The 8,445-nt window shown below is 40.0% G+C and overlaps 1 long non-coding RNA gene across 1 annotated transcript in view; it reads right to left on the bottom strand.

Moving 5' to 3' along the window:
* Positions 1–8,445, bottom strand: part of LOC129925201 (uncharacterized) — an 18,175-nt gene extending 9,730 nt beyond the window's left edge. Inside the window, exon 1 of the long non-coding RNA XR_008776992.1 lies at positions 8,293–8,445. This is a non-coding gene — a long non-coding RNA (uncharacterized LOC129925201). The remainder of the gene's footprint in view (positions 1–8,292) is intronic.

The following is an 8,445-nucleotide window of genomic DNA, read 5'->3' as shown; positions in this document are numbered from 1 at the left end:
CTAACTTTAACTCTATCTCTAACTTTAAGTCTAACTTTAACTCTATCTCTAACTTTAAGTCTAACTTTAACTCTATCTCTAACTTTAAGTCTAACTTTAACTCTATCTTTAACTCTATCTCTAACGTTAAGTCTAACTTTAACTCTATCTCTAACTTTAAGTCTAACTTTAACTCTATCTCTAACTTTAACTCTATCTCTAACTTTAAGTCTAACTTTAACTCTATCTCTAACTTTAAGTCTAACTTTAACTCTATCTCTAACTTTAAGTCTAACTTTAACTCTATCTTTAACTCTATCTCTAACGTTAAGTCTAACTTTAACTCTATCTCTAATTTTAAGTCTAACTTTAACTCTATCTCTAACTTTAACTCTATCTCTAATTTTAAGTCTAACTTTAACTCTATCTCTAACTTTAACTCTATCTCTAACTTTAAGTCTAACTTTAACTCTATCTCTAGCTTTAAGTCTAACTTTAACTCTATCTCTAACTTTAAGTCTAACTTTAACTCTATCTCTAACTTTAAGTCTAACTTTAACTCTATCTCTAACTTTAAGTCTAACTTTAACTCTAACTTTAACTGTGATTGAAACTCTGACTTTAACTCTATCGTAGAAAAGTTTTGTATAGACTAGAAGAGACGCTGTAGACTACAATGAAATTATATTACACAGAATAATGTTGAGCAGAGAGGGATGGAGGTTCGAACCTCGGCACTGAACGTGGGACTGGTCGGGTTGGACAGGAACTCCAATCACATTGATCTATTCAGATAGATCAATCTTTAATTAATTGTTTGTTGTTTTTTTTTGGGGGGGGGGAGTGGAGTGAGAGAGAGAGAGAGAGTTCAGACGTATACATTTTGTTTCTAAGTAACTGATTTGACATGTCACATTTCCCTGACATTTTTATCTCGCCGAGTTTCTAATATGCATGGAAAAAACAACAACATAAAACATAAAAGTAAAAAAATAAATAATATATACAAACCATTTCCCTCTTCAATATTTCAGTAGGTTTTATAGGTCAGTGATGGATTTCTGACAATAGTCTGTTGTTGAAGGGGCTAACGCCTCGAGGCAAGGAGAGGCGAAGCAGAAAATTGTCGAGGTAGCAGCCCCCCCCTCCAAATTTTAGAAATACTACATATGTCTTTTTATTGAAACATTGGGTAGAGTTTTGTTTTCCGGGCATTCAAGCTTACTACGGGGGTGTCAAATCTAATTGTCCTGGTGTGGGGCTAAGGTGGAAGGGGGGGGGATGTACTCCCTAAACAGAGAAGAAACACCAATAAAGGTTTATACAACGTAAGGAAAGCACATTCAATATTGAGTATAAAAATTTAAAAAACAAACCTTATATGGAGTGAAATTGCACCAATTAATTTAAATCAATTCTTCTTCTTCTTCGTTCTCATTTTTATATTGGAAGCGTTCAGATGACTAGACCAATATATGAGATGAACTGGGCAGTGGTTTCCAAATCAGGGAGCTCTTCATGTAGTTTTCTTTCTATTGGGGTGTTTTGGGGCCAGAGTCTTGGACAATGATGTCATACATTTTTTTTTCAATCCGATTTGAAATTTTTAAAAATAAATTTCTTTTATTTTTAGCTCATGTATATAGCATGCATCAGTGCGTCCAATCACATTTGTAGACTTTTTGTTTTACTAGGGGGGGGGGAGGTATGGAGTAGCTGGGAGAAGGTTTCCGTGCTGCCTTTAATTGTTGTTTTAACTGCTCCTATCGTGGATTCGAACTCAAGCGTCTGTGATGGAAGGCCTACGTGTTTGGCCACTGAACCATTGAAGTACTAAGTTTTATTAATCTATTTGGTAGTTATCGAACGGCCTAATTCTCTACATTAGCCTTGAAAGAAGTCCACATGAGCGAAATGAATTATCAGAAACAAATTATTAACTTCTTCTTCTTCTTCATCGTTCTCATTGTTATGTTGGAGTGTTCAGATGACTAGACCAATACATGAGATGAACTGCGCAGTGGTTTCCAAATCAGGGAGCTCTCCATACAGTTTTCTTTCTATTTGGGGTGATTTGGGCCCAATGTCTTATACGGGCCTCTTGGTAGAGAGAGCAGTTTTGGAGGACGTGGTCGGCCATTCTCTGGTGATACTCCACATGGGGCAGATTTCACTGGTTCCAATTTTGAGCTTCCGGAACATGTGTTGTCGCATTCTGTTGTGTCCGGTCCTGAGTCGAAAGATTAGACGTTGGTCTTGTCGGGATAGCTTATAGTAAGCGTCATCTTTCTTGTGATTTGGATGGGAGCTCGTCCAAATTATTAACTAATTGGTTACATTTTTTTTATTGCGCTAAGTTTCGACTTCATCCGAGAATAGAAGTGGGAGAAATAAAGTGTTAAAGATTTGGGACAGACAGACAGACGGACGGACGGACGGAATGTGCTGATATAAGCTCGCTAAAAACAACTTATGAAACGAAGCGTTTCCTGATCAAGACTTCAAAGAACTATAACTATAATAACTATTTTCAGATCTCGAGTTGTTTCCGCTTTTGTAAGCAACATTTAACGAGTCCGTTTGTCGACCTCAGACATAAAAATAAGAGGTGAGATTAGGCCAGCGAAAGTGACCACTGCTGACCAGGCTAGGATGTACCAAGTAGGTGTGACATTTCGCTTGCACGCGCGACCCCCAATAAACGTGAAGAGATCTGATCTCATTCGCTCGGGACATCGACGCTTTGATGCACGCTAAATATGGACCGAGGATCGGGCGTTTGATGTGAACTTTTAAAATAGGTCAGAAACGAGGCTATTGACTATAAGCCTCAATTCGTGCACTGTAATCAAGTCATCCAAATAATGAAACAGAAGCGGAACAGTGTATTACCAACATCAAAAAAGAAAGGGAATTAATTGATGTTGAAGTTTTAATGCTCTTATTATCATTAGCATAAACCTGTTTGGTATCATAAACTATTCATCAAAATACAAGTGAGAAAATCGCCCAGTAGAGGGCAACCGTAGATGTTTATGCTGGCGTGACCCTAGCATGGGGCTTAAAGGAAAGTGACTGCAGAAGCAGTGTCAAAGTCTTAACACTCTAGCATTGGTCTGTTAAGACTAGTTATGTGTCCTGTCTCGACTCTATGCAGAATTGAAGAAATATAATGGCGCCCTAAATGAGTATATCTTTTCTTAACGTGGCATTAGCATTGGTCTAACACTACGATGACCTGCTAACTATCGTAAAAAAACAAAACCAAGCTATAAATCTATGGCCATATTACAAGGTCTTCGGGGCTCGCAAAGACCTTCCTTCAGAGAACAGTACCAGGAAAAAGAAGAAGAAGCAGACAGAGAAAGCGATGGGAAGACAACATAAAAGAATGGAGGTGCCTGCCATTGAAAGAGGTTCTAACTAAGGCAAAAGACAGGAATGGAGAAAGACGGTCGACAAATCTTGCATGGTGCGCCAATGGTCCAACAGACTAAGGTGTTATGTATTTATGTTTCTTGTTGTGTGTAGTGAAGTGATATGTTCTAGTGTGTCAAAATGTCATGGTGTCCAGGTCAACTTGTATGTGTGTGTGTACTGTGTTATTGTGAACTGTTTTGTCATTCTTGTTCAATAAAGCCTAGCATCAAGACATGTCTTCCTGTAGTCTTTTATTAGGTCACTACATAAGGGATAGGTCAAGGTGAAGGTAAACACCAAAAACACACCGTGTCATAAGCACACATTGACATCCCATGCGCCACTAATGAACACACATATCCCCGTCATGTTAACAATAATATTGTGTACTGTTACTTTTTTTTTTTCACGCTTCCACCAACTTCTCCCAAACTCCAAAAGATGACGCAAATTTCTAGGGTAGAGTTACTAGTACCATGAACCAGAGGCAGTACGTGGAGGGGGCGCTGTGGTTGAGTGTCATGTGTGGGGCTACGACGGGAGGGTGAAGAGCTCCCGGTGCTCGCCTGAAGGAAATCTTTCTCAGAGGCCAAATGGTTTTATTGGGCGCCTAGCAGCTCCGGTACCCCGGGGGAAAAAAAAGACTTTTCGAAAGTTCGATGGCTGGAGGTGGAGAAAAGATTGTATACCAGCAAAAAAAAATAATAATAAAAGGAAGGCGATCAAAAGCAGACCCCCAATTGGATGGATTGATGATGTAGAGGCAGATCTACAACAGCTTGGGGATTTGGGCGTGGAGGGATGTTCAGGGGCAGGCTATAGCTCTCCGTGGGCTGTAGCGGCACTGAGATGGATGGACGGCTGGCAGTGGCTAAAGAATTTCTGTGTCGCGGAACCTGCTTCAGTCCGGGGGCCCGGGGCCTGGTTTGGTAGTCCGACTAGAGACCCCAAAGTACTACTACTAGAATGTCAGCCTAATAGTCTTATATAGTGTAAGTACATTTTGAGATAAAGTAATTATTTTGTAAACCCCAAAAGTCCTTATATAAGCTCATTTAAAATATATATCGAAGGGAAACAGCTCAGGAAACGCTAATAACTCATACGCCGCAAAAGCGGGCTATATTGGAGTGACAATGTTAAGAACAGCAGATGACATTGCAAGACAGTCTCTCAGACTAGACCCTACGTGGAAGTTGAACGCTGGAAGACCAAAGCGAACGTGGAGAAGAGCAGTAGACCAAGAGGCAAAGACGGCAGGACATGAACCCAGCTGAGGGGAATAGCCCAGAACATAGTCCGATGGCAAAGTGCTGTTGCGGTCAAATAAGACCATTTATGTGTGTCACTTCAGAGACCTATATATTTACAGACATTGTTTTTGACCAAATCAGGTCATACGTAGCATAGGTCGTCAGGCGACCCAGCTGTTGACCCAGTTGTCGCGGAGCGGTACTGCTCGGGACTTTGGAAAGTGATTTTCAACGAAAAAGATTCAGAATCTAAAGAGCAAAGGGCGCTAACCCTAAGCCTCCTTCTGCCACTGTTTTGTGTGTGTGTGTGTGTGTGTGTGTATGTGTGTGTGTGTGTGTATGTGTGTGTGTGTGTACACACCTGTGTTGAGATGCTGCCACAGGCAGCTAATCGTACCATAACTTAGAGGTGTATGTATTAATAGGCAGCTCTATGTATTAATAGGCTGCCTGGTCGTGCGGTTTGTACGTTGCACTGTCATTCAGATTTATCGATGGTCCCGGGTTCAAACCCTGCCCGCTCCCATCCCCCGTCGTCCTGCGGGAGGTTTGGACTAGGAAGTAATTATCTTCAACTCTGAAGGGACATCCGAAACATGTAAAACAAAACAACAAAACTAATCGTACCATAACTTAGATGTGTATGTATTGATATGCAGCTAATCGTACCACAACTTACAGGTGTATGTATTGATATGCAGCTAATCGTACCACAACTTACAGGTGTATGTATTAATAGGCAGCTAATCGTACCATAACTTAGAGGTGTATGTATTGATAGGCAGCTAATCGTACCACAACTTAAGAGGTGTATGTATTGATATGCAGCTAATCGTACCACAACTTAAGAGGTGTATGTATTGATATGCAGCTAATCGTACCACAACTTAAGAGGTGTATGTATTGATATGCAGCTAATCGTACCACAACTTACAGGTGTATGTATTAATTTGTCATAGAAGCTTGAACCAAAGCTTCACTTCCTATTTAGACTCTAAAATACTTACATTTTATTAACACGTTTCAACTGGCTTTCTTTATCAATGTACTGATAGAAATAGAGATAGCAAGACAAAGTGAGAATTAGTAACAGAGAGAAATGAAGAGAAAGTGAAAGAGAAATATTGAAAGAGAGAGAACAAGTGATAGAGAGTAAGAGAGAAAAAAAAAGCGAAAAAGGTAGAGAGAGAGACAAAGAGAGAGAAAGAGATAGACAGAGAGAGAGACACGGAAAAAGAGAAAGAGAGAGAGAAACAAGAGAGAAAAGAAAGAGACACGGAAAGAGAAAGAAGGAGAGAGACAGAGAGAAAAAGAAAGAGCGAGAGGGGAAAAAAGAGAGACAGAAAGAGAGACAGAAAAGAGAGAGAGAGAGAGAGAGAGTGTGTGTGTCTAGTTAAAATTAAACACACCCAATCAATACGTCATATTTAAATTTTAACAAACGCTGAAAAAAAAAAAAACAGGAGTAAAAAAAAAAATCCATTTAATAATGAGGCGCCCCAACAGTTAGCAGAGGCGTGACCTAATTACAGACACGTATTTATGACTACACAGGTAATTGAGATTGTGGGCGTGGCTAACCAGGCCGGATCTAACTGGTCTGGTCAGCGCCAGACAAAAAATTGGACGCTAATTTTACAGTTTAGAGATAATATTTTTTTTTCTTCTAATGAATATGCCGCCCTCCCCCCCCCCCCACACTCACACCGCCCCGCGCCCCATCTTCTCAGCAACCCCCACGTCTTTATCATCTCAAATTCAAACATGCTTCAATCATGCTAAACTATCTTTTTGTTGTTGTTGTTTGTGGTGGCTTAATATTGAAAAGAGCAAGGAAGTGGAACAAGAGGGTGTAGAATAAGATGTGGTTTGCAGAAAGTGATGTTATAGGCATGTTCTCTGTGTGAGAGGGAGGGGTAACAGTGTGAGGGCGGGGGTGGGCTTTGTGGGAAAACTGGCATGGAAAGACTACCCCTAGCTAATTACAATAACTCTCATTTGGCGCCCCCCCCCCTCCCAAAAAAAAAAAAAACTGCATTCGGATCTCGAGTGATAACGACGATCGCTGACGATGAAACACGAGACGATGACGTCATAATTTGCCTCTAAACCAAAGAGTCGGTAATGTTAAAAAATAAAAAAGTAGGATTTAAATCTAAGCAATATTCAAACGAAACAAAACAAAAGAATATTCGATCCATTTAAAAAAGAGGTTAGAGAAGAAGAAAAAAAAACAGTTTAAAAATTATTTCCCTTTTCTTTTATTCTTAAGGGCGCTTTTCCAAATTGTTATATTTTATATTATCTGATCCTCAAAATCGTTTGGTTAAGATTAAAGATGTCGAAGAAATTATCAGAAGGCGCGAGATTTGGTTACACATTGCAGGATTTGGTTTTCCCCTTAAAAAAAAAACCCAGCAACATTAAGGCTGTGGCGGCTGTGGGGGGAAATAAGGAGGGGCGCTTAATGCAGAAACCAGCGGGGGATAATTACAAGGGGCGCAAGGTGGGCTAAGAAGAGTACGAAGAATGTTCTGGGCGGGGGAAAAAAAAGGTAAGGGGATGATTTGTGGCGTGGAGAATTCTAGCAACTAGTATTGCGAAAACGCCTACCGCACACAATGAGGCAAAACTGCAGTGCAGAAAGAAAAAAAAAAAAAAAAAAAAAAACAAGACATTTTAAGCAGATCAATCTCAGAATTAAGGTAATAATGACCATAAAGCGATGCGACCGCCAATACGCATGCTCAGCTGAGAGCCGCATACTCTCGAAACAGAAGCGACCAGAAAGGAAGCACGCGCTGGTAAAATGATGTCATCAAAGCGCGCGCGCGGGAATAAAAACGCAACACATATTTGCGACAGATTTTTTTTTAAAGGGTGGTGGTTGTCGAGAGTACATTTTGAAAAGACGATTAACTGCATCTTTAGTTATTGAGTCTAGGTGAGTCTAGTGGTTTGAGGATACCTCTCCCCTCCTGAAATTTCCCCCTTTACGCCCTAATCATTCACGCTTCTGGTAAGCGGGGTCTTTTCAAACTCTACAGCAGATGGACCAGAGAATGCATCCATCGAGAGAAGACATGCGTTGGAGACTCGGGGATTTTTGTGGTTTAGAGCACTCGGTCTGGCCTCCTTGAATGCCAGTCGATGGGGTTTTTTGTTTTCCTCACCAGTATTATCTACGTTCATTTAATTTAATTATTTGATCGGCTTGTCCACTTTAATTAGTGTGGGTGTGGTGGGGGGGGGTGAGCAAATTGAAGAAATAGAAAAAAAAGGGGTGGGGGTGGATGAGCAGTTGATGTATGTGCGTGTTTGAGAGGTGGTCGTCTGTAAGACACTAATTTTGTGAGTTCACCTTATCTTACCTTTTTTTTCCTTATCTTATCTTATCTTATCTTATCTTATATCTTAATTATCTTATCTTATAGCTTAATTATCTTATCTTATCTTATATCTTAATTATCTTATCTTATCTTATATCTTAATTGCCTTACCTTACCTTACCTTATCTCATCTTATCTTACCTTATCTTATCTTATCTTATCTTATAAATTACAGACGTTCCTTCTTCACAGAAGTACGCCCTACGCCTATCCATGTGATTATCTAGTCGTTCTTGTTATTAGAGACTTACCTCTGCTAAGCCATCGTTTTCCTGTCTGATTCAGGCAACCCGTTTCATTCACTAAATGGCACTTGGAAAGAAGGAACACTTGTGCGAATTTGTCCTAGAGTATGGAATAAGAAATGTCTTATTATCCTTGTCTCTTTCTGAGTATTTGATTAG

This window comes from Biomphalaria glabrata, chromosome 3, assembly GCF_947242115.1.
Source record: "Biomphalaria glabrata chromosome 3, xgBioGlab47.1, whole genome shotgun sequence".
NCBI classification, from domain to species: domain Eukaryota; kingdom Metazoa; phylum Mollusca; class Gastropoda; family Planorbidae; genus Biomphalaria; species Biomphalaria glabrata.
Note: the sequence above shows the minus strand (reverse complement) of the source record. Positions and strands in the feature narration are given on the sequence as shown.